At 41.9% G+C, this 27,545-nt stretch overlaps 1 pseudogene; it reads left to right on the forward strand.

Annotated features, from left to right (window-relative positions):
- The first annotated feature begins 6,315 nt into the window (after positions 1-6,315).
- LOC147430351 (uncharacterized) overlaps positions 6,316-27,545 on the forward strand; it is a 45,597-nt pseudogene continuing 24,367 nt past the window's right edge.

The following is a 27,545-nucleotide window of genomic DNA, read 5'->3' on the forward strand; positions in this document are numbered from 1 at the left end:
AGCGGACTCGCTTCCACTTTGTTGTGAGGATGAATCGTTGTCAAGATCCTTGAACTCACCCTCTTTGTAGACCGCACAATTGTCTACAAGGTAAAGAACCTCCTGAGTCAACGCATTTAACGTGGTGCTCCTCTTCATATGTAAGTCCTTCTAGAGATCTGCATTTCTTAGTCCTTGAATAAATATAAGCATAAGTCTGGACTGAGTTGGCAGTTCTTCCACAGGGCAGAACATAACATATCTTTTTAGTCGTAGAGCTGCCTTTCGCATAGACTCCCGTCTTTCTATTTGAATTTATGGATTTGTGAGACTGTATTATGAGCTATCCCCCTTTGTGAGAATTCCTCTATAAACTCGTCAAACACCTCCTCCATAGACTCAAAGTCTCTACGCTCCATAGAGTCAAACCAAGTAGCAGCATCATCCTCTAGGGTTAGTCCAAACCCTGCAAATTGGGTAGGGAAGTCTAACACCTCTTCAGCTCTAATTACACGCACAAAGACTGCTACATGATCCCTAGGATCTCTGTTTCCCGTGTATTTCTTGTTTACCCATTTTTGCACTTGAGAAGGTCTAATTCTACGATGGTCTACAAATCTTATCATTGGATCTCCTTGTCCCAATCTACATACCTCCTCTGGCCTTCGGTAGTGGGAGGGTTCCTCTCCCAATGGTGCTCCTAAGCCATAATTTCTGACGGTTTTTGCAAGAGATGGTTCATCTCTTCGAACTCGTTCGATGGGTGGTCTTCCAGGCTTTGTTGACCCTTGAGTTTTTGGCTTACTCTCGCCTTGATACCGTGAATAGAGTGGCGGTTCTTGTAAATCCCTTAGCCCTCGTGCAACTAGATAACCATCTCTGATCACTTGCCACCTTTTGGTCTCTAAAAATACGTCTTCCTGATCTTAAATTCATCAAACTTAGCAATGCAGCTTAACACAAATCCAACCACTCACCTGGCAAAGGATCAGTTTCCGCACAACTTCTTGCTTTGCCGTTGAATATACCTGTACACAAGCGTTTAATTTCGATAATCGAATCAAAGCATTTAGCCGCTAGAGGTGGTTTTAGTAATGATTGGTATAACTGGAGAGTTAACCTCAACCACTACCGTGTTTATACACTTCTGATGTTCTGGATTAGGTATGCTAATCTGGAACTGTACTTCCCTCGGATGTTGGTCAATTTACATGAAAAGTCATAATTCCGTCTTTGCTTCGTCAAAAGGTCAAACAAGGTCTAAATTCACTTCTAAAAGAAGTCCTGGAACTCTTAAGTCAATTGGAACATCACTGTATGTCCTCAATCAAATTTTCTTTTCACTAAGCCCCTGTAGACATCCTACGCATAGGATGTCTCCTGCTCTGTTTTGCCTGGATTTTTGCACTATAGACTCCCCTTGATGTGCTGAGTCCACATCTATTTTTACTTTTTGATTTGGACACCTATAAGCTGGTCAATGGATCAGAAATCTGTTCCAGCAGCCTGATGTTGGCCTGTGACCAGTCAAATCAACTCCAATTTGGACCAAAATTGATTAGGAGGCTTGCCTTAGGCTATACAACACCCTGCTATGCATACAGTCAGTTACTGGCTTCAATTTCATGCATTAGATATTCTACACCTAGCATGTCTAATTGCTCAAAATAGCTTCAAATGCAAAGCACATACTCCTCTTGAGGTGCTGATTACTTTTGTATGCTCAAATAAGGGTTTGGAGTGCCAAATCACCCAAAACACATCCTACACGTAGGATGTCTTTTTGGCGTGTTTGACCCCAGAATTGTGCCACACCTTCCCCTTGATGTTAGCAACTCAGTGCTATGCTTAGATTTTAGTTTGGATTTCAAAAGACCCCAATTTTAGCTGTTCTAGTCCTTTTCAGTCAAAGATGCTAAAGTCTGCTTAAAACCCAATTTTCTTACCCAATTGAGATGAAACATTTCTCAGTCACTCAATATATCAGTCACATCAACTTTTGAACTTCACTTCAGCTTTCAAACACTCTTTTGCGTCTTTTATAACCTTGTGATGAACCCAACAGCAAGTATAACATGTATGAAGTGCTCTAGATCATGAATCATGATGTCCTACTTACCCTACTCCTACTCATCATGTGAAATGGTGATATTGGTGTATCGGTTGCTTCTTGGCCTCTCCGGACTCTCAAGCTCTCCTTTCACAGCCTCTACCACTCTAACTCCTACTCTCTACACCACAACTCAACTAAAAACTAAAAACTATTTAAGTCTACCTAAATCGAAGGATCTAGGCCAGACACACGCTCCCTCTAAGACCTAGAGAGTCCTCCACCCTCTGATCCTATCTAAATGTAAAACGAGATTCTGGCAAGCTAGAGAATCCCTATCCTCAAGGACTAGTCTCGGTCACCTACCTAGAGTTTTCGTCCCCGGCAGCGGCGCCAATGTTGGCGGATACGCCGCGACAGACGTCAGCACAACGAGAACTCACCTAATAAGATTTGTCAGCTAAGGAGGAAGCTTGACCCGCAGGCACGTGGAAGCAAGCATAGGGTGTCAATCTACACTCGACCGACTCTTGACTAATTCCTACAGAGGTCTCTACCCAATGTCTAAGCTACGGCCTTCAAGAGTGCATAAGAGGAGGTTTCCTACAATGCTTCCAAGAGCCAAATACCCATCAAAAGGTCTCAAAATGCCACGGAACTTGAAGGAGACCCTACTAACACCAATAGGTCGCTCTCCCTAAGGTCCATGAACCAAAATCCCAACCCTAAACACCTGGTGCAAAATCACGTAGGATGTCTGGTCAAAATTTGTAGGTTATCGTTTCCAAAAACTAAAGTGCCTAATGTATAGCTCTACTCAATGCGAATGCGAGGATATGCTAAAATGGGAAAATGGATATCGTATGCTCACCGAATCACCAAATGAAGCTCGTAGGTCGAGCTCGCAAAACCGGACCGTACACTCGCAATGTGGGTATCGGCGCGTAGCTCTCATCGGGGGCAACACGCTGCACTTCTCTGCACTCGATTCCGACCACCGGTGCACGCGTAGCATCAAGATGAAGCTCTCACTCTCTCTCGTACACAATACTCTCACTCACAGACAATACTCTTTTAAAAATGACAAAGGTCTTTCATTAAGGTAAAAAAGTGGTATAAATACCTTACAATCTCAAACCCTAATGTTCCAATTTAACCATCTACTCAATCTAAATGTCAAAAATGGGATACAATCAGGAAACTTCTGTAAGCTCCAATATTTACAAAGGTGAAATGATAGGTTTTCTCAATAAATGAATAATTACAAAAAATAATAGTCCGTCGAGCAGTCATTTTCCGTTGGGTGTGTCCAGTTGCTAACAGGTATTGACTGGTACTACTAGACTATATTGGTACTAGTAATGGCACTATACATTACTAATATTGCAATACTAGTATTGGTACTTACTGGTTGTACTGGTACTACTAGACTATATTGGTACTAGTAATGGCACTATACATTACTAATATTGCAATACTAGTACTGGTACTGACTGGTTGTACTGGTATTGTATATATTGGTACTAGTACACACACACATGGCTGGTTATTGTGTGTTTCCATTTTCTTGGTATAATTTGCTAGAACTGTTAGACCTGGGATACCTTTGGTACTGACTGGTACTACTGAACTATACTGCTACTGGTAATGGCACTATACACTACAGATACTGATATTGCTATATTGTTATACTTGTACTGGTATTGGCACTTACTGCTACTACTAAACTACACTGGTACTAGTACACATGTACACACACTCATATGGCTGGTTCTTACGTGTTGCCATTTCCTTGGTATAATTCGTTGGAACTGTTGACCTGGGGTACCATTGGTGAATAATTGGCTTAAATTCACTAGAAAATGTTTTTTTAGGATTTACCTAACCCTTAGTTATTAAAGGGTTTATGGGCGGGCTACCTGGCTCTGTAAATGATGTCATCTTCTGCTTAATAGCGAGGTGGCTCCCTCCTGACAGGTCTGCAATAATGCATCCTTAGCTCTCTCTCTCTCTCTCTCTCTCTCTCTCTCTCTCTCTCTCTCTCTCTCTCTCTCTCCTCCCCCTCTGTTTCTGTACAAGGCAGTGCTGTTGCACCATCCCCCTATTGAAACCGGGCTCACCATACGGCTGTGAAGAATCGTGGCTATTTGCTCCAAACCTTATAAAAAGGTGAGCTTTACATGCTCAATTAGCATTGGTTGTGTGTGTGTGTGTGTGTTCTTGGGAGTTGTTCTCTGTACATTAGAACTGTGAAGGTTTTACCTGCAAGGGGTAATGTTAAGTGTTGGATCTATGGCAAAGGGCAAGGATAAGCAAGCTATTGCGGAGTTGACTTCTCCAACTCAATCTCAGTTGACGTTTGGCATTGAAATGGACTGCTGTCCAAACTAATTGATGGTTGTGATTCAAGTGTTGGTATGGGAAAAGTGTCATGCATATGACGACAGAGGTTCTTTAATGGCAACTTCTTATGAGATGCTTTTAATTTACAACACTGGTTTTTTACTCACCTTGTGAGTTAGGAATTGCTTTTTCCTATCATATGCTTCGCTTTTGAGTTTAGGGATATTTGTCAATGAATTTCTACAATTGGTTATAAGCATGTAAAGAAGCATTAATAAGTTGTATCTTCTTAAATATGACCTTGAAAGGCGATGTATTGATAGAGGTTTTGCCTAAATATCTGGTGTATGACCCTATACTAGCGGGGTTGACACACATGTGGGGCATAAGACAGTGGCTTGTATGGTCTGGCCTTATCTCATGAGAGCTTGCAAAGCTAAAGGGGCTCAAATGGTTCTTTCCCCTTTATATGAAAACATCTTTGAATATAAAGGAGTAGCTTCACATTTCTTATTATTTAGTTGGGTGACATCTATAACATGTGGGACACCCATGCATCACCTGCATATGGTGCCAATGCTAACTGATTGTTGTGCTATTTCCATGGGTGTAGGTGAGGGTTACCTTCTCAACTATGGTTTTCAATGTTCCTTGGCTTGAAAATGACGGATCATTATATCTTCTGGCCCTTGATTTCAACACTTTTGTTTAAAGACTACCAACTTTTTATTGACATAGTTTCTAGTGTCTTTTGATTCTTTGGTGTATCTGTTATATTGTTATTGAAACACACACACACACACACACACACACACACACACACACACATTATGGCTAGTTCTGGAATGATTGAAATTTCCTTGATATATTTTTTACTTGAACTATTGGCCGAGGGTGCCCTTGGTGTATTACTGGCTTGGATTGACAAATTTTTGGTACCTAATGGTATCTAAACCTTGGTGTAAAAATGGGTGGACCTTTTGCCTTGTTACGATAAGCCTTGAACCTTGGGGAAATGAAAGCTTGAATTCACTAAAGGGTGGTACCTTAATGGTACCTAACCCTTGTAGGTTGAAAGCATGAAAGGGTGGTCAGTTTTAAGGGCTTTTCTAGGTGTTTTTGAAGTAGTTCTCAGGCTTTATTTGTTCCCTTCAAATAATTTGTCGGGGATGTGGAAAATTGCAAGAAATGGAAAATGCCGCCACTTCAAGAATGCCATCATTTTTTGAACATCGTTTACGGGTAGAGGGTGACTATGACCTATTGCGTGCCAGTTTACACAGCAAGAAGCTACCCACGCGCTACTCCATCTTCATGTACCCTACGTGAACAGAGCGAGGAAGAGCTGCGGATGCCTGCCGTCTCTGTGCGACCTCAATCTTCACCGGGTACTGTAATCCCCCCTCTCTCTATTTCTCTTTTGTTGCAGTTGAGCAATGTGTTTGTTTGAGAACATTTGTGAATCATGGATTGTGTTTTTTTGTTGGTACAGTGATATGAAGACTCCACCACGAAAGTGCATCATGGCAACAACTGATGGTGGTTCAGCTAGCATGCTTTCATCCAGTAGCAAGCCTAGGAGCTCCACAACATTGGGCATAAACTCAAAAACTATCAACGACAAAAGCATTGGTACATATCAACTCTGTCTCTTCAATTGTAGAAATGTTCTTTTCAATGTTTGTTTACTCTATCAAATGTGGTTTGCAGCAAGATCTTCCTGGAAGATTCAATACCCAAGCAAACTCGATTTTGCTACACACGAGAGGAGTTGCATGAGGAGTATGGCTTAAGCTTGGAGGGCAAGCTCTAGTAGCACCTCGGTGAGGCTGATGTCACAAATCATGATTGGTTATCGGTCTTCGTGAAGAAAAGGGAGAAGGGCTCTAAGACCTGAGTTTGTAGACGAATGCAAGTTACTATTTCACAAAGTCTACCAAAGCATGGCAGCCAACAAAGAGATCACACACAAGTTTGCAACATTGTTTGTGTACGAGCGATGCCCAACTGCTCGACAAGATCCTGCTGGTCGAAAGGTTGCATCGGCTGCTTTTGGTGAACATGTTTTGGACCATTGCAAGAAGCTTCCGGGTGGCATTGACAAGAAAGTAAAGAATTGGCTAGAGAACAATGAGGGGACATCACTTCAGCCCCTTCGTCTTGACAATGTCGGGGCAAGTCAAAAAAGTGGGCAAAAATGCTCTCTTTTTTGGCAGCACTTCTCTAGTTAGTGCCTCCTTCATAGCCAGCAAGTAAAAGCACAGGTGGAGCAGATTTGGGATGCAAAAAGGGATGCCTAAAAGGTTTTGAACACAACATTGGATAATGTGAGAATAGAGCTACACGACAAAAACCAAAATATGTGGAAGATACAAGGGACATCTTCAGCCACGGCAGTGCTTCAGGGGCAATTGCAGGAGCTCCAGTTATTGCGGTCTAGCATGAAGGGAGCTATTGATACTGGCCCAGATTTTTTGGTGATTGAAGGCAAGATGGCTGCTCTAACTAGTGCACTCACAGCTCTTGGGGTCGATGCAAGCAACTTGAACATAAGAAATGAGGTGGATCGTCTCAAGGTATGTGTCGACCAAGTCAAGGCATGATTTTTGTTTATGTGGTAATGCCCTAGGTACTTGACATGGTACTCTCTTCTATTTAGGTGGTTGTTTTTGTCATGCCAGTTATTTCTGTTTGTATGGCAATGCCCTAGGTACTTGACATGGTACTCTCTTCTATTTAGGTGGTTGTTTTTGTCATGCCAGTTATTTTTGTTACGGTGCTAAGTGTCCAACCTACCTGACAAGGTAGTTTTTTCTATTGTGGGGTTCTTTTGTGACATGGCTACTTTTCTGTTAGGTGGTAGAATCCAAGGTATTTTATATGGTAGTTTTTTCTTTTTTTATACTTTGGTTTTGCACTCCTTTTTAGTTCTATCATGGTAATAGTGCCCAAGGTACTTGGCATGGTAGTTTCTTTTAACCTAGCTCTCTTTTTATTACGGTGACATTGACCAAGTACTTCTCCATGGTGGTTTTTTTTGCTATGGGTGTTTGTTTTTTCCGTGGAAGTTTGTCTGTTATTGTGGTACTTGTCATGGTAGTTTTTTCTACCATGACAGGTGCAGGGGTCATGGCTATTTTTCCAGGTATCATGTAATGACCAAAATGCATGTCATGGTACTTCTTTTGATCATGGTGGTGTTTTTTTCATGGCATTATTTCCTGTTATGGTACTTTTATTTTGCTATGGTTGTAGTGCCCAAGGTACTTTTCTACTTTTCACGGTATATGTTATTACCTTAGAGGTTTTTTGGAAAGCCATCTCTGTTATGGTGGCAGTGCCCAAGGAACGTTTTCATGGTTTTTTCTGCTATGGTTGATTGTTTCTTTAAGGAAGTTTATTTGCTATGGTGGTTGTGCCCAAGCTACTTGTAAAGGTAGTTTTTTCTACCAAGGTGGTTGTAGGGTCATTGCTGATTATTGTGTAGTACCCAAGGTACCTGTCATTGTACATTGTTTTTTGTCATGGTGGCTTTTTTACCATGACAGTCTTTCCTGTTATGGTAATAGCCTTCGCGTTGATGTTTTTAATGGAATGGCAATTTTCTGTTCTGGTGATAGTGTCCAAGGTACTTTTCTACCTGCCATGGTATTTTTCATTGCCTCGGTGGTTTTTTTGGAGTGCCGGTTATTTTGTTACGTGGCAGTGTCCAAAGTACTTTTTTATGGTAGTTTTTTCTGCTAAAGGTACTTGTCATGGTACTTTGGGCTATAATGGTGCTTCTCAGATCTAATCCCTGTGGGCGTTTTGTTCTTCATTTGTCATGCAGAAAGAAGTGACTGACTTGGAAGCATCAGTGAGTACGTGTGTGCAATAGATCAGCTTTTGTGAGAGCATGTTGGAGTAGGTGAAGGCTGGTGACACAATGTTACTGCTTTCAATAGCTGGCCAACACTTGAGTCACTTGCAAGCTACAGTCTCTGTTCCAAGACTATGTGCTGCATGTGGTCTTGCATTTATGGCTTCCCATGTGGTTTGTTTATACATGATAGCATGCGGTCATGCATACCATGCTCTGTGTTTTACTGCCTGGCTTGGATCAGAGACGGTATGTGCGGGCGCCTCTTCCAAGAGGAGTATTCCAGATTCACTAAAATCAATGCGCCTGCATACATGTTGGTTGCCGTTGCTCCAAATCTCATATAAATCCAAGAACTATTCAGGCTGCCTTCAAGTATTTTGCTGATTGCACAAGCCTGAACTTCATTGATGTGCTTGCAGGTTCTGGCCATATTCCTTGTGTGGCACCGATACAGAATGACTTGCCAAAGGTTGTGCTACAAGCTACTCCTGAAGCCCATAGTGTGGACTCTAGGGAGGGCACTCCAGCTGTGAAGGTAGACCCCCCTGTAAGGACAGTAGCAGTTGAACCAATGAAGCGAAAGCAGTTCAAAGGAACATCCAACAGTTAACAACGCGGAGGCAATAGCGCAAGAGGGAGTGGATGCAGTACAACGCATGGTAGCTGGTGATGAGACTCCAGACTCTCCCATCTTTCTGAGTGACACGGTAAAAGTGTCAAAGAAGTGCAAGAAAAATGGTGATGGTAAGTGGTAATGGTATTGGACTTGTGAACTTCTAGGCAATGTCTGCATGGGGCTGATGTCATAATAATCAATATCTAATTCTCCTAAATGTTTTTCTCATGTTAAACTGATCATTTAATATGGGGAAGTGCCAAGGGAGAAAAATCTAGAATATTGGTTAAGCTAGTAGACTGGCCAAGTAGGGATCCAAAGGAGGGAAAATAGGGGTCTAAAGGGGGGGGCCATATGCAAAAGAGCAACGTGCAACAATGGGCTTAAAAGACCCTAAGGTTCAGCCCATTAAGACTTCCAAAATGCTAAGGTTCCGAAATTCAAAGGTTGTGTCCAAAGGTCAAAAGCCTAGGGAAACTGGATGCTTTGTGTGTGTCCTTGTTAGCTGAAGACTGGCAACCACAATCAATTGAAGACTGACGAAATGAGAAAATAAAGAAATCCTATGTAGTCATTCTCTAATTAAGAAAACCTATAGTTTCACTTGTAAATACTTGGGGCTTGCAGAAGTTTTCGATTTTGTATATTATTTTTGCCATTAGACTGAGTAGGATTTCACTTTGGAACATGAGGTTTTGTATTTGGAAGGTATATATACCAAATTCTAACCTTAATAAAAAAACCCTTTTTGTTCATTCTATGAAGGGTGTGTGAGAAGCATATTCTGTGTATGAGAGAGAGTGAGAGCTTATCTTGACGCTACATGCACATTGGTGGTCTGAATCGAGTACGGAGAAGTGCCGCGTGCTGCGCTCGGAGAGAGCTACGTGCCAATACCCACATTGGCGTGTACGACCCGGGTCGGCTTCGCGAAATTGACCTGCGAGCTGTTTCTAGGGATTCAGTAAGCATATCCACACGTTCATATTGAGTAGAGCTACACATTAGGCACCTTAGTTTTCAGAACCGGCGAGCGGCAAAAACCTGTTAGACATCCTACGTGATTCTGCACCGGGTGTTTTTGGGTAGGGTTTTGGGTCACGGACCTTAGGGAGAGTGGCCTATTGTTGTTAATAGGATATCCCTCAAGTTTCGTAGCATTTCGAGAACATCTAATGGGTATTTGACTCATGGAAGCGTTGTAGGAAATCTCCTCCTGTGCACAATAGTAGGCTGTAACTTAGACATTGAGTAAAGACCTCTGTAGGAAGTAGTCAATAGTCGGTCGACTGTAGGTTGACACCCTATGTTTGCTTCCACGCGCTTGGGGGTCGAGCTTCATCCTTAGCTGACAATTCTTGTTAGGTGAGTTCTCGTTGTGCTGACGTCCGTCGCGGCGTATCTCCCAACATTGGCGCCGCGGCCGGGGACAAAAACCCTAGGTAGGTGACCGAGAGTAGTCCTCGAGGATAGGGATTCTCTGGCTTGCCAGAGTCTTATTTTACATTTAGATAGGATCAGAGAGTGGTGGATTCTCTAGGTCTTAGGAGGAGTCTAGGGAGCATGTGTCTGGCCTAGATCCTTTGACTTAGGTAGTATTAGTTAGGTTGTGGTGTGGAGAGTAGGAGTTGGAGTGGTAGATGCGGTGAGAAGATAGCTTGAGAGTCCGTGGGAGGCTAGGAAGCAACCGAGACACCAAAATCACCATCTCATATGATGAGTAGGAGTAGGGTAAGTAGGACATCATGATTTATGATCTAGAGCACTTCATGCAGGTTATATTTGCTATTAGGCTCATCGATGAACTATAAAAGATGGTAAATTGTGTTTAGAAGTTGAATTCAAGTCCAAAAGTTTTTGTGATTATTGTTGAAAGATCTACAGAGTATACGGAAGCCCACTGCCAGAGAAAATTTAAATTCTAAGACAGTAGACATCCTATGCATAGGATGTCTACAGGGTGATCTGGCATGAATTTTGAGAATCTGAGTTGACCAGAGTGTTTAGAAGTTAGGGTTTACCCCATTTTCACCTGGAAAGTGGAAGATTGACCATATCTTGATAGATTGTGGCCAAAAGATAGGAATTGCCAGACATCCTACCCAAATTGTGCCAAGGCATAATTGTGAGACCAAAACCATAGGATGTCTTCATGTGCATGATCTACATGATTTATTGAGTGCATGTGAAAGGTTTCATCTCAATTGGATGAGAAAATTGGGTTTAAGCAGACTTTTTGACAGAAAAAAGGCCAAAACAACTAAGTTTGGGGTCTTTTGACATTCAAACACAAATCTAAACTCACCAGGGAGCTCAGCACATCAAGAAAAAACTATGGGCCAAGTTGGGTTAAATTCTGATGCAAAAGACATCCTACACGTAGTATGTCTAATACATGATTACAAAGCCCAAAATTATATTTGGGACATACCAGGCTCTCATATAGCCTTAGACAAACCTCCTAGTCAAGTTTGGTCCAATTTGGAGTTGATTTGACTGGAGAATTCATCAGAACGGACATTAGGCTTCTGGAACAGATTTTTGATCAGTTGACCAGCTTATAGGTGTCCAAACCAAAAAGTGAGAGCAGCTGTGAGCTCAACACATCAAGGGAAAGCTACATTGCAAATTTTAGCTGAAACAGAGTAAAAAGACATCCTATGTGTAGGATGTCTTCAGGATCATTTTTAGGACAATATTAAACTGTGGACATACCAAGAGGTTCTAATTGACTTAAAGGTTCCAGAACTTCTTTCAGAAGTGAAATTGGACTTTGTTTGACCTATTTATGGAGCAAAGACGAGAATTAAGACATTACCTCTAGACTGACAAACACGTAGGTGGTGTACAGTTCAAGATTAGTGGACCTAATCAAGAACATCAGAAGTGTATAGAGTACAGTAGTGGTTGGGATTGACCCTCCGGTTATACCAATCATTACTAAGACCACCACTAGCGGTTAAATTCTTTGATTCGATTGCCGAAATTAAGCGCTTGTGTACATGTATATTCGGCAGCAAAGCAAGAAGTTGTGCAGAAACTGATCCTTTGCCAGGTGAGTGGTTGGATTTGTGATAAATTGCATTGCTAAGTTTGATGAATTTAAGATCAGGAAGACACGTTTCGAGAGACCAAAAAGTGGCATATGATCAGGGTAGTTTAGTATCCACCGAGGAGAGTGTAACTCAGGCAAGGCTAGATCCATTAGCCCCAATCATTGAGGAAGGTAGTGATACTGACACTTCATCAGACAAGTCCTTCTTCATGATGGGTAGTCAACAACCAGGAGGCTTCTCCGGTGAAGGACCAATGTTAGGAGGGAGCACCTCCCAAAACCCTTTGAACAAGGCCAAGTTCACTATAATCTTCTTAGAAGGAACAAACTCTCAGGGAGCCCTAGTTTATTCTGACTATCGGGGATGCAAATGTATTTGTATAGAGGAACGGCCTTCTCAGAGATTGGAGACAATTCAAGTCTATGATGATGGAGATAGATTCCGAGATGAAAAGGGGAACCACTATCTGATAGTTAGCAACCCTGAGGATTACAATAGGTATGGAGATAATGTGGCAAAAGAAAAATGGTCTCAGAAACTCAAGAGCCGCCCCCTAAAATTGATCGACCTGGAGCTCTTTTTATGTATGATAAAAAACAACCAGAGTCTCTACCTATAATGAGAATGTGGGAATTTACAAGCATGAGAGCAACGGAGTAGTTTCTTATTTTCGATGCAAAGAATCCTACCCAAATGAATCAAGGGATGACAAGGTTCTTTACTTGTTCTCTTATGAAATTGCTATGGGGAAGGATATCATTTTTGTTGACAGGTACGAGCAAAAATACAAACGAATTCTACCAGAGGAGGTAGATAAGGCAACAGTTCCAGAAACATCAACATATGCTCCCGAAGAAGTACCAAGGTCCACCTATACCCCTAGCAAGTCAACAAATCCATTTTCAGAAGAGTACGACACAACATCACATTCTAACCGACATCAGACTTTTAACTAAAAGAACCAACATGCAACCCAACCATCACTGCAGGCATGGCCTCAACAAAATGCAACAGACTGAAACAGAGGTGGTTATCCAGCCACACGAGGGCTAAGAGATTTACAAGAACCACCACTTTATTCATAGTATCAAGGCGAGAGTAAGCTGAAAACTCAAGAGTCGGCAAAGCCTGGAAGACAACTCATAGAACGAGAACAAAGAGAACGAGTTCGGAGAGATGAACCACCTCTTGCAAGAACCGTTAGAAATTATTGCTTAGAAGCACCTCTGGGAGAGGAATCCTCCCACTACCAAAGGCTAGAAGAGGTATATCGAGGAGGACGAGGAGAACCAATGATGAGATTTGTAGACCATTGTAGAATTAGACCTTCTTAGGTGCAAAAATGGGTAAACAAGAAATACATGGGAAAGAGAGATCCTAGGGATCACGTAGCAGCCTTCGTGCATGTAATTAGAGCTGAAGAAGTTTTGGATTTTTCTACTTAATTTGCAGGGTTTGGACTTACCCTACAAGAGGATGCAGCCACTTGGTTTGATTCTGTGGAGCGTAGAGATTTTGAGTCTATGGAGGAGGTTTTGACGAGTTTATTGAGGAATTCTCACAAAGGGGGATAGCTCATAATACAGTTTCACAAATCCATAAATTCAAACAGAAGGAAGGGGAATCTGTGCGAAAGGCAGCCCTACGACTAAAGAGATATGTGAAGTTCTGCCCTGTGGAAGAACTACCAACCCAGTCTAGACTTATGCTTATATTTATTCAAGGATTGAGAAACGCAGATCTCCAGAAGGACTTACATATGAAGAGGAGCACAACGTTAAATGAGTTAACTAAAGAAGCTCTTTACCTTGTAGACAATTGTGCGGTCTACAAGGAGGGTGAATTCAAGGATCTTGATGACGATTCATCCTCACAACAAAGTGGAAGCAAGTCTAGTAAGTCAGCACAGAAAGGAGAAGTAGCTGTAAGCCAGGAGCAGCTTGTGGAAGAAGTGCTAAAAAAATTTAATATGTATGCCAAGCCTCAGGCTAAGCAGCCGAAGTGGTGTGTAATTGAACAAAAATGGACAAACCATGTGACGAAGGAATGTTATTATAATAAGGGATATGTGAGAGAGCGACCTTATACTCCCCAAGCTCAAGTAGCATCTCCTCAAATCCCACCGATGCCTAGGTATCAAGCAGGCAACCTACCAGGACCTATAGGAGTTGAAAGACCACAACAAACAACCACCCCTACCGAGAGTAAGACCGGCCGGCATAAGATATGCACCAATGGTAAATGAACCAGAAGAGAAGGCTTTGGTACCCATGCATGCATATTACGAAGATCCCAATGGATATCCAACAAATCCTGTCTATTATCCACCTAAAGAACCTAAGATGCAAGAACCTTGGAGCATGATTGGAAGTACGGGACCACCAACAGCTGCCCAGGCTGCAGGAGAAGGAAGATACAGCTTGGATGAACTAACATTGTTGTTCATAGCCAACGGTGGCATGTTAGTGGAAAGTTACTGTCTGTTTGCTCGTGGGTGGTAGTTTCTTGGAGGACTTTTCTAGCCCATTGATTAGAGCATTGTTAGCTCGTTGCTCTGGTCGTATTCCTCCTAGCTGAGTCTTTGCATCCTTATTAGGAGCCATGTATGAGGATAATTGTGGTGGTTGTGTCTTCACGGAGGACTTTGGAATCCACTTTTGATGCACTTTATTCGTGTAGCGAAGACATTGATTCTCGGGTCGTTGATCTTCTTGAAGCTCGAAGTGTTCTACAAAGTCATAGAACTCGTCGTCTTCTTCATCTTTTGATTCTCCACATTTCTTTGTGTGCTCTTTATTTCGAGAGCTTGTTGATGTCTGGTTCTCTTCGTTTTCCTGGATTACACTCACTGCAAAATAAGGAACGACATCATAGCCATTTTCATCACAAAACTTTGTTGTGGGAGCATCCTCCACGATGCACACGTCCAGAGTAGCCAAGATGTGTTCCCATCCAAAAGGCTCTAACTCTTCTTCAGGAAATGGTTCTGGGATATAGTCCCTATCCTCTATAACCCGCTCTAGGATACATTCCTCACGTTTCAAGCTACCACATTGTGAAGCTCCACACATCCACAGTTCTTTAGGCTTTCCTAACCAAGCTGGAAGTTCTGATCCTCCAACTGTGGCGGAATCAAACTCCTCAACCGGTGTTCTCGTCACATCCCTATAGCTATGGTCCCTCAAGTTTACCTTTGTTATGGTTTCCATATGTCTCAGGTATATATGGTCATAACCCCAATCTTGGACCATTTTCAATTGTCTCATGAATGGTCTTCCCAGAATGATTTCATAGTTGTTCTTCTTGCCAAAGTCAACAATAGCAAAAGTGTGTTCATATTCAATGCCACAAGAAGTAACGATTACTTTTTCTAGGAGTCCTAGGGGCTTTTCCTTGCGTCCGTCTGCAAGCTGCAGGGTCATTCGTGTGGATATTAAGGCAGGTTTTTCCCATTTGTTCCAAACCTCTTTGGTTGCAATGGCCACACCAGCTCCACTGTCAAGGATTGCCATGGTTTTTACACCATTGAATTCCATAGGAAGGGTGGTGTTTCCATCTTCTCCCTCGTAATACTCGCCTACCTTGTTTAATGGAACTGGCCTAGTATTTAGTCGAGGCATTTCAAGCTCTTTGATGCCTTCCTCGATTTGAGTCATTGGGATTTTTACACCAAATTTCTCTATAAATTTACCCACATTAGCCCACATGTTTGGTCTTATTCTGAGCAACTCGGCTAACATTATTGTACAGGTGACTGGGGTAGATAGAATATCTACTAGCCCCTTTGAATCGACGGCCTTGTTGGGAGACAGTCTCTTTGATGGGACTGCAACCACATCTGACTTGGTCTCGTACTCTCCCATGTAGGACGGTAGTGTTCTTAGCGAATGGGGTTGACTATCCATAGATTGTACAGATCCTTTGTCGCCCCAACACGATTGCATGTCTAGATTCATTTGAGATCCAGTCTCAAATTCCTCTATTGGTGGTAGAAACACTCCTCGTTCATCACCAGTCTTGTCTACTCGTCTTCTTGGGTCATCGACTTCATTGGCCTCTCTGACTTGTTTCCACAATTCGTCAAGACCATCTATCTCTTTACAATCCTCAGGTATAGCTTGGTGAAATCCCTCGGAAGAGTTATCCGTGGTATTCAGTACTATCCTTGGTTCTAATGCTGGGTCTTTGAGTTTTGGTCTGTGCTCATGACTAGAATCTGGCTCTTTTAGTTCCTGGTTTTGGTGGGATTGCTTGTGTAGGCATGACACAGATCACATCCTCAGGTTTTGCAACTTGTGGTTCTAGTAAAGCTTGGGCTGTTTGAATCATCTTATGGCACATTTCAAACCTTTGCTTTTCTAGTTGCGTATAGGGATATGTCATCCACCTGTGTTCTTGGGTTTGGTTGTTTTTGAGCCTCGCATCATAGGCTTTCAAGAGGGCATCTAATGTCTCATTAACCTTCTCTGCCAACACAGATCCTCCTGAACTAGCACTTCTCGGTTTCTCATCCGTGGATGGTTCTTCTAGAGGTTTAACCATCTGTGTAAGAGAAGGTGCCTCCTTTTCCTCATGTTGTTTTATCTTCTCCTGAGCTTCGGTAAGCTTCTCAGCTAGGGATTTTTGCTCTCGTTCCCTGCGAGCTTTCATCCTAGTCTTTCTAGCTTTCCAACTATTTCGTTTGCTCTTGGTTTTCTAACTAGGTGCGTCTGCCTTTGGTCCATCATCTGTCTTTGGACTCATGTCACTTTCCGTGTTCTTTGTCTCTGGATTCTCATCAGCTTTCTTTTGAGCTTGTGCTCTCGTAACCACTTGAACTGGTACAACATTTTCATTTTCTGAGCTACTAGGGAGCTGAACAATCCCTGATACATTTGTCGTGATTTTCTTGATTTGGTTTGGGTTTTTCGGGCAATCGGGGATCGAGTGAGTGATGCCACACTCAAGACAATAGGCATTTACTTCAGTGATCTCCGTACAAGGACGTTGTTTGACCAAGTGGTTGTCACGACTTTTGTGACAATCTGTCTCTGGTTGAGGAGATTCTTTTAGCATTTCCTCTTGGCTATAAGCAAGCTCTGACCTAGATAAGCCGCTATTTGCAATGAATCGCAATGTCTTTTCGTCCATTCATACCTTCTTTCTTTCGACTGAAACCCAGGAGGTGGCGGTTGTACCGGCCTCACCACTCCATGTGTTTCTCTCACATTTTGTTGCTTCGAAGGGTAATACTTACTTTGGTAGCTATACCACATTGTAGCTAGTACTGGCATTGGTTTATTTGATGCTTCCATCATTGGCATGTATCTCATGTTTACCGGCATTCTAGCACCTGGCAGCGGAGGTTGTTGTCCTAAGACAAGCTGTGGCCTTAAAACGCCTACTGGTCTTGGCGCATTCCCCGTAATGTATCTAGGTGGAGTAGGTGCTTCTGGAACAGGTTGTACATACCTCTCCCTAGCATTTTCCATGCTATAATAGCACTCTTCCCCCGTATGGTTCGTCCATTTTCTCTCAATTTCACACCACTTCGGCTCTCCCGAATCAGACCTTACAAGAGGAATCAACCTCTTCACCAAGTCGTCAATAAGCTTTTCTTGATCAATAGGTGCCGTTGGCTTGGCAATGGGCTCACTTATCTGTGAAACACTGTGCTGAGAGGATGTGTCATCTCCTTGACTCTTTAAGTCCTTTTCTTTGTATGCCTCACAGTTATCCACTAGATAAAGAGCTTCTTTGATCAACTCGTTTAGCGTCATCCTCCTTATCATATGCAGATCCTTCTGAAGGCCCGCATGTCTCATTCCTTGGATAAAGATCAGCATCAGTCATGCTTGCGTAGGTAATTCCTCTCTCGGATAGAGCTTAACATATCTCTTGAGCCGTAATGATGCTTTGCGTACTGATTCATCCTCTTTCTGTTTGAATCTATGGATTTGCGAGACCGTGTTGTGAGCAATGCCATTTGGCGAGAATTCTTCAATAAACTCCTCAAACAGCTCATCTAGGGTCTCAAAAGCCCATTTTTCCACCGAGTCGAACCAAGTAGCTGCATCATCTTCTAGAGTCAATCCAAATCCCGCAAACTGTGTCGCAAAATCTGAAACTTCCTCTGCTCTAATCACTCTTCTAAAAGCCACTACGTGATCTCTCGGATCTTTATCTCCGGAGTATTTTCTGTTTACCCATTTCTGGACTTGGGATGGTCTAACTCGTCGATTGTCTACAAGTCTAACCAGAGACTCTCCCAATCCTTCTCTCGTTATCGCTCTTGAAGGGAATCCTGGTGGCTCTCTTCTTGGAATTCCTATAGGAATTCTCGTGTTTGGTGGAGGCATTTGTGGTCCTTCATTGACCAAATGTCCACCTCTTTCTAGTACAGTCTGTGGATTTGTGCTTTCTACAACTCTGTATTCTCGTCCATACTTGTTGACAACTATAGATCTCCATTGACAGTCGACTCCATATGTGTAGACATATAAGAGCTTGTAATCCGCTATCTCTTCTAGGTACGGATCTGAGCACCTATAAAGATTGACCTCATTGTCGTCAATGTATCTATATAGTCCTTCACTCTCATGACCAATCATCCAAACTCTCTCAACAAGATGGATCTTTATCAATTGCAATTTTGGAAGATCTATTGTGGGAGGATATTCCTCTATCGTCGGGCTCCAAGCTTGTGTAATCTGCGTTTGAATCTAGGGTAGACATGATTCTGGGCTTAAGAGCTTTTGATTGGTTCAAGTAGACTTAGTCCACTGTGTTCAAGTGCTTTGGTTAGGGAAAAGTCGAAACTATGTCCAAAACCGCAACCGTTTCGTCACAATTCTCGCAAATTGTCGCTTTCAAACACCCTTGACTTCCGGATGAATTTTGAGGCCTCAAACGATGTTTTTTTCAGGCTATGTTTTCAGGCTTGATCTGTAGAGCCGTTCTCAGGCTACGTTTTGATATAAAAACTTTTTCGATCCGATACCGTTTGTGAAAGTTATGGCCAAAACAGTGAAATGCAGTTTAGACCGGTCAAAATGAGTCCAAATTCAATTTTGAAAAAATATTTGGGATCTCTGTGACACTGTGAACACTTCTGTATGGTCAAAAGTGCAGTTGGGCCCTAAAACTGGCCTAGAGACATACTACGCGTAGGATGTCTTTTTGCTCAGAATCTAACAAAATTTGGTCTAGAGACTCTCCTTAAGTCCACCAACACAATGGTATGCTCAGATTTTAATTTGGACCTAAAAATGGCCTTGAGATATCGTACGCGTAGGATATCTTTTTGCTCAGAATTGCCACAAATTTGAACCACAGACTCTCCTTGATGTGTTGATCATAGTGGTGTGCTCATATGTTGATTTGGAGTCCTAAATCAATCTGGAGACATCCTACGTGTAGGATGTCTTTTTGCTCTGTTTCAGCTCAAACTTGCACTGTAGCTTCCCCTTGATGTGCTAAACTCACAGCTATTTTTACTTTTTGATTCTGACACCTATAGGTTGGTCAAATGATCAAGAATCTATTCCAAAAGCCTGATGTCTGTTCTAATGAATTCCTAAGTCAAATCAACTCCAAATTGGACCAAATTTGACTAGGAGGCTTGCCTAAGGCTATACAACACCCTGCTATGGTCAAAGTAGAATTTTGGTTTCACAATTATGCAGTAGACATCCTACGCGTAGGATGTCTAACTTCTCAGAATTTCCCCAAATTTGAACCACAGACTCTCCTTAAGGTGCTGATCACTGTGGTATGCTCAGAATTTTCTTTAGAGTCCAAAATCAAGCTGAAGACATCCTACGCGTAGTATGTCTTTTTGGCCTGTTTGACCCAATTGTCCCACAGCTTCCCCTTGATGTCAGTAACCCAGTGGTATGCTTAGATTTGAGTTTGGATCTCAAAAGACCCAAATTTTAGCTGTTCTTGCCTTTTTCAGTCAAAAGTGTTAAAGTCCGCTTTGAACCCAATTTTCTCACCCAAATGAGGTGAAACCCCTTTCAGTCACTCAATACAACATTTAGAACATGCCTATGGAGTCATCCTATGGTTTGGTCTCAAAATTAGGCCTTGGACACAATTTGGGTAGGATGTCTGACAATTCTCGTCTTTTGGCTTTGATCTGTCAAAATTTGGTCAAATTTCCACTTTCCAAGGTAAAACCTACCTTCTAAACACACTGGTAATCTCAGATTTTCAAAAAAATGCTCAGATCACCCTGTAGACATCCTACGCGTAGGATGTCTACTTCTGATTTTTTGAGACTGAAGTGTCCCTAATGCTTCCTTATGCTCTCAGAAAGTGCAAGTATGCTTCACAGTTGCAAAAACATGCAAAAATCACTCAATTTAAGCCTTTTCTGAAATTTTACATTTTCTGACTCCGCCTTTTGGCTTTTGGTCAGCAAAAAGAGGGAAAAACACTCAAGTCAATATGTTACTAGGGTAAAACCTACCCTCTGAACCCACTGGTGCAGTAAGAATTTTCAAATTTGGTCTCTAGAACCCCCTTGAGACATCCTACACGTAGGATGTCTATGTTTACGGAATTGCAGGTTTTCTTCACAGAACCCTTGCAAATGCTCTTTTATATGCACAACATCAGTAAGTCATACAAAAATATCCACAAAAGCTTGTTTAATGCATTTTTACCCTCAAAAGCACACTTTTTCGTGATTTCAAATGCAATCAAGCACTTTAGCAAATAATTCAGTGTTGAATAGCTCTAGATCAGAATCGGATCACTTACCTAAAGCTACTCCTACAAATCATATGGGGTTTTGCATCTATGAGTAGAAAAACGCTTCACCGCCACACACGGACTAGTAAACGCTTTTATCACCTCACAAATCACTCGACCACCAACAACTACTCTAATCCACAGATCCTAACTAAACCTATCTAGTCGCAGATCCTCGGCAAGACACACACTTCCTGGCTATCCACTTAATCGCGGAATATCCTCTTCCGGATCCACTTAAGAAAAACGCTTTCTTTAGCCGAAACTAAATCAAGCAACCATCACACGAGTGTTAGTAGGAAACCTACTTAGGTCCTTGTGTCCCCAGTAGCGGCGCCAATGTTGGACGGGAAGCTACTCACACACCCATGAAGTGCATGCAAACACTACCTAGATCAACATAATGTCAATCGAGGACACAGATGACACGATAGGCACACGAAGGAAATCTCTTAAGCTTGTCAGGCTGAGACCATCCTACACATACAACACTTTGGAAGGCCAACTAAACCACAATCAAGAACCTCACTGCCCTCAACTACACCACCTAGCCACATACACACATACGGAAGGTAACTCACCTAATCATGCCAGATTCGTAGGAAACTTAAGGAACACCATCCCCTCACTAGGATACACCTGTCCCTAAGCTTCTACACTCAAAACCCTCACTCTAAACCCATCTGCAGAAAACGCGTAGGATGACAGAGCCAAAATTTGAAAGTGCTCAAAACTGAAATTTATGAGTACCTATGCGTAGCTTATGTCGCCACCATTCTATAGACTACTAGCACGCAGAAAACAAACATCGTTTGATACACTTACGACCACAAATAGCTCGTAGATGCGTCGACGTGTGCGCTTCGTCTCGCGTGGAATGCTTGGCGTTGTCGCGTAGCTCTCCTCAAGCCTACAACAATGGTGCAGTCGGATCTCCAATGTGTTGAGCGAGCAGGGCGTAGCAAGAGGATGAAGCTCACACTCACTCTCTTTCTCTCTCACACACCGTAGACAGCAGCGCTAAGTTTTGATTATGATAAAAAAGTCTCCTTACAAAATGACCTAGGTACCTTATATACTAAGGCTACCTTAGGTTTAACCAAAAATGGGGTTGAAAGGGTCAAATGGCTTTGTATTTACAATCTGGAAGCGCCATTGCACCCCGACTTCTGAAACTAGAATAATTACTCATTACAAATGACGTTTATAGCCATAATCTGCAGCATTTCATAACTCGCAAAAGATAAGACTTTGGTACGAAACTTGAGTTATGTTGTGTTGTTGACCCAGCGGTCAACAATAATCATAGAATTTGGTCCGATCCTAGATGATACAGCCGTCCTGCAATCAACTGGAAGTTTTTTGTTTGTCGAATTGTTTGTTGTTTGGGCCTCTCTTCCTTGTTATCAAATCTACCTCCAAAGGAGAGAATGCTAACAATTTCCTGAGACCATTTGGGTATCATTTCAATATTGAAAAGATAAGCATCTGGTATGTCATCATCTACTCCTTCAGGAGCTTTCCCGTTTTGTAAATGCTCGTGCTCCCATCATTGGCCGTAGTGGCATCTCATCTCTTTTTATCAGCACTTTAGTGTTCTAACATGCGTCACAACGCTTTACAAATTCCTCAGCATCCATATGCAATGTAGGCCACCATATCCCCGCAGTTAAGACAATCTTTGTCGTCTTATCGCCTGAAAAATGGCCTCCACTTATTCCTCCATGTGCGTGTTCTAGAATCAGTAGGTATTCATTTTTACTTGCACAGATTCTACGTTGATTGTCCTTTCCTCGCTTGTAGAGTTGATTTTCAATTAAATTAAAGTCTCGAGCCTCCAACTATATAGCTCTTTGTCGTGCTTTTGTTATGTTTTCAGGAAATGTCCTTGTTGTTAAGAAATCAATGATATATTGACTCCATGCAGGTGCAATGGTTACCTGAAACAATGTTGTGTGATCCATCGATCGTTTGGCACTACATATAATACAATTGTTAACATAAGCATGTGTGTCAGCATACATAGTTGGCCAATATACACCTAAGTGTTTCAATCTTTGGTGTGTTTTCATTGTTGAACAATGAAATGCACGGTCTTGGATGTGTGCTTCCTCAAGATAACACTCGAATTCCTCTGGATTTATACATAGTCGTAGAATTTGGTCCGATCCTAGATGGTACAGTCGTCCCGCAATCAACTGAAAGTTTTTTGTTTGTCGAAATGTTTGTTGTTTGGATCCCTCTTTCTTTTTATCAAATCTACCTCCGAAGGAAAGAATGGTAACAATTTCTTGAGACCATTTGGTTATCATTTCAATATTGAAACGATAAGCATCAGGTATGTCATCATCGATTCCTTCAAGAGCTTCCCTATTTTGTAGCCTTGAAAGATGATCCACTCATAGATGCGTTTTAACTTTTTTTACTACCACTGTGAAGTCAAACTCTAACAATATAATAAACCAGCGTACAATTCTCCCAGTATTGCATGGTTTATTTACTAGATACAGAAGAGTTTGATTATCTGTGAAGAACACAAATTTGTTTGCAAGCAAATAATGCCGAAATTTCTTTACAGCATATATCATTCATAATCCCTCTCTTTCAGTGGTGGTGTAGTTCTTTTCTGCACTATTTAGCTGTCGGCTTGCATAACAAACTGGGAAATCCATTGTTCCGTCTCCTGGTTGAGCCATAATATTCCCAATAGCGTATGCAGAGGCATCAATGTGAACATGGAATATCTTAATCTGGTGCTTTAAGTACAGGTGCTGATGCAAGGCTTTTCTTAAGCTTTTTAAATGAAGTTTCACACTCCTCAGTCCAGTCGAAACTGGCTAATAAACGATATAGTGGTTGGGCAATGACCGCATACATATATATGAATCTCCGATAATATCCACAGTGTCCCATGAAAGATTGTACTTGTTTGGCATTAGTAGGCCTAGGCAAGTCTACTATGACTCTAATTTTGTATAGGTCAATAGTTATGCCATTTCTTGAGACAATATGTCCTAAGATGCGGCCTTGCCTTACCATAAAAATGCACTTTTCCGGGTTGAGGCAGATTCGATATGTTTTGCACTTCTCAAATAAATGGTCAATGTGTTCTTCTCGAATAAGAGAGTGGACATAGAGATCATCCATATATATTTCTAAGAATATTCTTAGGTACTCTTTGAATGCATGAGTCATTAATCTTTGGAAGGTGGCTGGGGCATTCGTTAGGCCAAAAGGCATAACTCTATACGCATATATCCCCCATTATGTGGTAAATGTTGTTTTGTGTTGATCCTCTATTGCAATTGCCAATTGGTTGTACCCCGAAAACCCATCCAAAAATGAATATGCCCGTTTTCCTGTTATCCTCTCAAGCACATGTTCTGTGATTGGCAAGGGATAATTATCCCTTATTGTTGTTGCATTTACCTTTTTGAGGTTCACACACACACACACACACGCAACTTTTCATTCTTTTTGGGGACAACCACAATGGGTGACACCCAATTTGTATGCTCGATTTCATAGATGAATTCGGCATCCTTCAGCTTGTCAATCTCTTCTTTGATTTGTTTAACGAATGTGTCATTATATGTGTAAGGACGCTGTTTGCTTGGTTTGGCATCTGATTTTAAAGGAATTGTATGTTAGCATATCGATGGATCAACTCCCTTGAGGTCTTTGTAAGACCATGCAAACACATCTTTACACTTCTTGAGAAGCTGTGCTAGCATTTCTTCTTCTTCAGGCCCTAAATCAGTTGCTATATAGACAGGTTGAGGCTCTTCACCTAGCGCAGCGAGGTCAATTTGTTTTCCATTTTCCATCCCATCGTAAGATTCCTGGTTTATTCTTTCCCTTATTGGTGGTGTCATTATGATTTTGTTCTCTTGGATGGTGAATTTTCAATAGTGAGATGGTACATCCATGTTTTCTTTTTCTGAATCCTCCTTACCATCACTTTCTACCTCAGTAGTACATACCTCTTGTAACATTCGTTTAAGTTCTTGGTATTTCTTCTTACGCTCTATTTTGGTCCACTCTGGATCTTTTGCCTTTTCACGTTTTGATTGTTGAGATTTTTTTGAATTTGTTTTCCTTTTGGTTTTCCGTGCTTGTTTTATGTTCTCGTGTGTTTTTTCCTCTCGAACTCTTGAGAATCTCCCTGATATTCTGTCTTTTACACAATCCTCTGCCTTGACTAGCATTAGATAGTGCGTTTTATCTTTTATCCTGGGCATCAAGTTTTCTCTAATCTTGTTTTCTGCTCTTTTTTTTCTATAGCATTCCTGGTGTCTAGGGTGTTGATTTGCAAAATCATAAAACTTGATATCTGCGGTTGTTTCCCTACTTTCGCTTGAGCTATCTGAACACTCGTTATCTGCATCGCTACTTAATTCCAGATGCGCAGAGGAGTCATAAAACTCTTCTTGTTTTGGTAAGTCTACATTCTCATCTCCTACTGGTACAAGGTTTACCATGTAATAAGGTAGCACATCATAGCTGTCCTTATCATAAAATTTTGTTGTTGGGTTATCTATAATGGCACAGACGTCCAACGTTGCTAGTATTTGTTCCTATTCCATAGGTTCTAATGCATCTTCGGGAAAAGGTTCCGGAATATAATCCTTGTCCTCAATAGCTCTTTCTAAGATGCATTCCTCTCTTTTCAAGCTCCCACAATGTGAAGCTCCGCACATCCATAGCTATTTTTTCTGCCCTAACCATGCTAGGAGTTCGAACCCTGTCAATGTAGCCGAATCAAACTCTGCCACTGGTGTCTGGTTCACATCCTTGTAACTATGGTCTTTTAGGTATATTTTGGTTGTAGTCTCCCCACGCCTGAGGTATATGTGGTCATAACCCCAATCCTGTACCATCTTTAATTGTCTCATGAACGGTCTTCCCAAGATGATCTCGTAATTGTTCTTTTTGTCAAAATCAACTATTGCAAATGTATGCTCATATTCGATTCCGCAAGAGGTGACAATTACTTTTTCTAAAAGTCCTAAAGGCTTTTCCATGAACCCATCTGCCAGTTGTAATTTCATTCTGGTTGCTCTCAAAGCCGGTTTTCCCCATTTTTTAAAGATTTTTTTTGTGGCGATAGTGACCCCCGCACCACTGTCGAGAATAGCCTTGGAGACTACTCCCTGGAATTCTACTGGTAGTGTGGTATTTCCATCTTCACAATATTCTCCAACCTTGTTTAAAGGTATAGGCCTAGTGTTCAGTTGAGGCTTGTCCAATTCTCTGATCTCTTCTTGAATTCTCGAGGTAGGGTCTTTTACTCCAAATTTTTCTAAGCATTTGCCTATTGTGGTCCACATGTTCGGTCGTAACCTCAGGAGTTCGGCTAATGTGATTGTGCATGCCACAGGGGTAGACAATAACTCAATCAACCCTTGTGAATCCATTACTCTATTGGGAGAAAGTCTTTGAGATGGGATTGCTCTCACTTCAGACTTAGCTTCATACTTCCCTAGGTAAGAGGGTAGAGTTTTTAGAGAGTCAGGTTGGCTGTGCCCCGAGCTAATTGACCCCTGGTCCCCCCCTTGTGAATGCATATCAAAGTTCATTTGTCATCTTGCCTCAAATTCTTCAATGGGAGGTAAGATCTCATTTTTCTCCTTCTCAGCGCGATTAGTTGGTGGTTCACCTTGTTAGCTTCATTTGCTTCCCGGATTTGCTTCCACAGGTAATCTAGATTGTCACACTCTTTATCCATCCCCGCCGATGTTTTAGGTTGGAAACCATCAAATGTCTCATCATTTGTATTTGGCACTATGATAGGTTCTCGCTTAGACTCTGAGGCAGTCGTGAGTCCCTCCATTGAATTTGCTTGTTTCTCTAGAGTTGGTGTGATAGGGGTTGGAGATGGCACCTCGTGCCAACTTACAGGTTTACTAGGTGGGTTTTCTATCAAAGATTGGGTTGTTTCAATCATCTTCCTACACATTTCCAACCTCTGTTTTTCTAGTTCCGCACATGGATAATTCATCCATCATTGCTCTTGGTTTTGGTTGTTTTTTAGTCTGACTTGTATGCTTTTAAAAGTGCATCAAGCTGCTCATTTACTTTTTCAACCAGTATTGATCCTCCCGATCCTGTACTTTTGGGTTCCACTATTTCCTTGGGCCCTATGGTTGCAGCAGTGTGTGAACTTAAACTAGTTAGATGCTCTAATCGCTCCAATCTATCCTTTGTGTGTTTTAGCTCCTCGGATAGAGCCGTTTGCTCTCGTTCTTTCCTGGCTTTCATACGAGCCTTTCTCGCTTTCCAATTGCTTCGTTGATTTTTCATTTCTGCACTAGGGGCATCGGTCTTTGGCTCTTCAATTATGGATTCGTTTGTCCTTCTTTGAACTTGTGCATGTGTGACACTGCTTCCAGCATGTTTAAAGTAGTTTTTGCTCCTTTGCTCGAGTTGTTAGGGCAATCAAGAATCGAGTAATTCCACACTTGGTGCAATACGTATTGACTCTAATGATTTCATCGTGAGGACAAACCCTTAGCCAATGATCTCCGCCACACTTGTAGCAGGGTCCCTTAGGCTATTGAGGTGCTCCTTGAGCTCCTCTCTGTTGGTAAGCATGCCTCTTCCCTCCCATGCCTCAAGGGAAAGTACAAGAAGTCAACCTTGCTGAGGATAGTAGCGATAGTGACGAATCTTACGACATCCCCTATCATCAACTCAAGCCATCACTATCACCAACCCCTTCAGCAAAAACCATGACACGTCAAAAGAATAGGACAACAAGTCAAAGTCAAAAAGCTCGACAAATTTGGATACCCAAAAGCCAGATCGGCCAAAAACAGATATGGATCAAGAAGACAAAGATCTCTAATGACAAATCACAAGATCCAACACCAAAACAAAAACAAGGAAAGCGTGCACAAACGG

The sequence above is a fragment of the Adiantum capillus-veneris genome, chromosome 22, assembly GCF_014529385.1.
Source record: "Adiantum capillus-veneris isolate H3 chromosome 22, ASM1452938v2, whole genome shotgun sequence".
In the NCBI taxonomy this organism is placed as follows: domain Eukaryota; kingdom Viridiplantae; phylum Streptophyta; class Polypodiopsida; order Polypodiales; family Pteridaceae; genus Adiantum; species Adiantum capillus-veneris.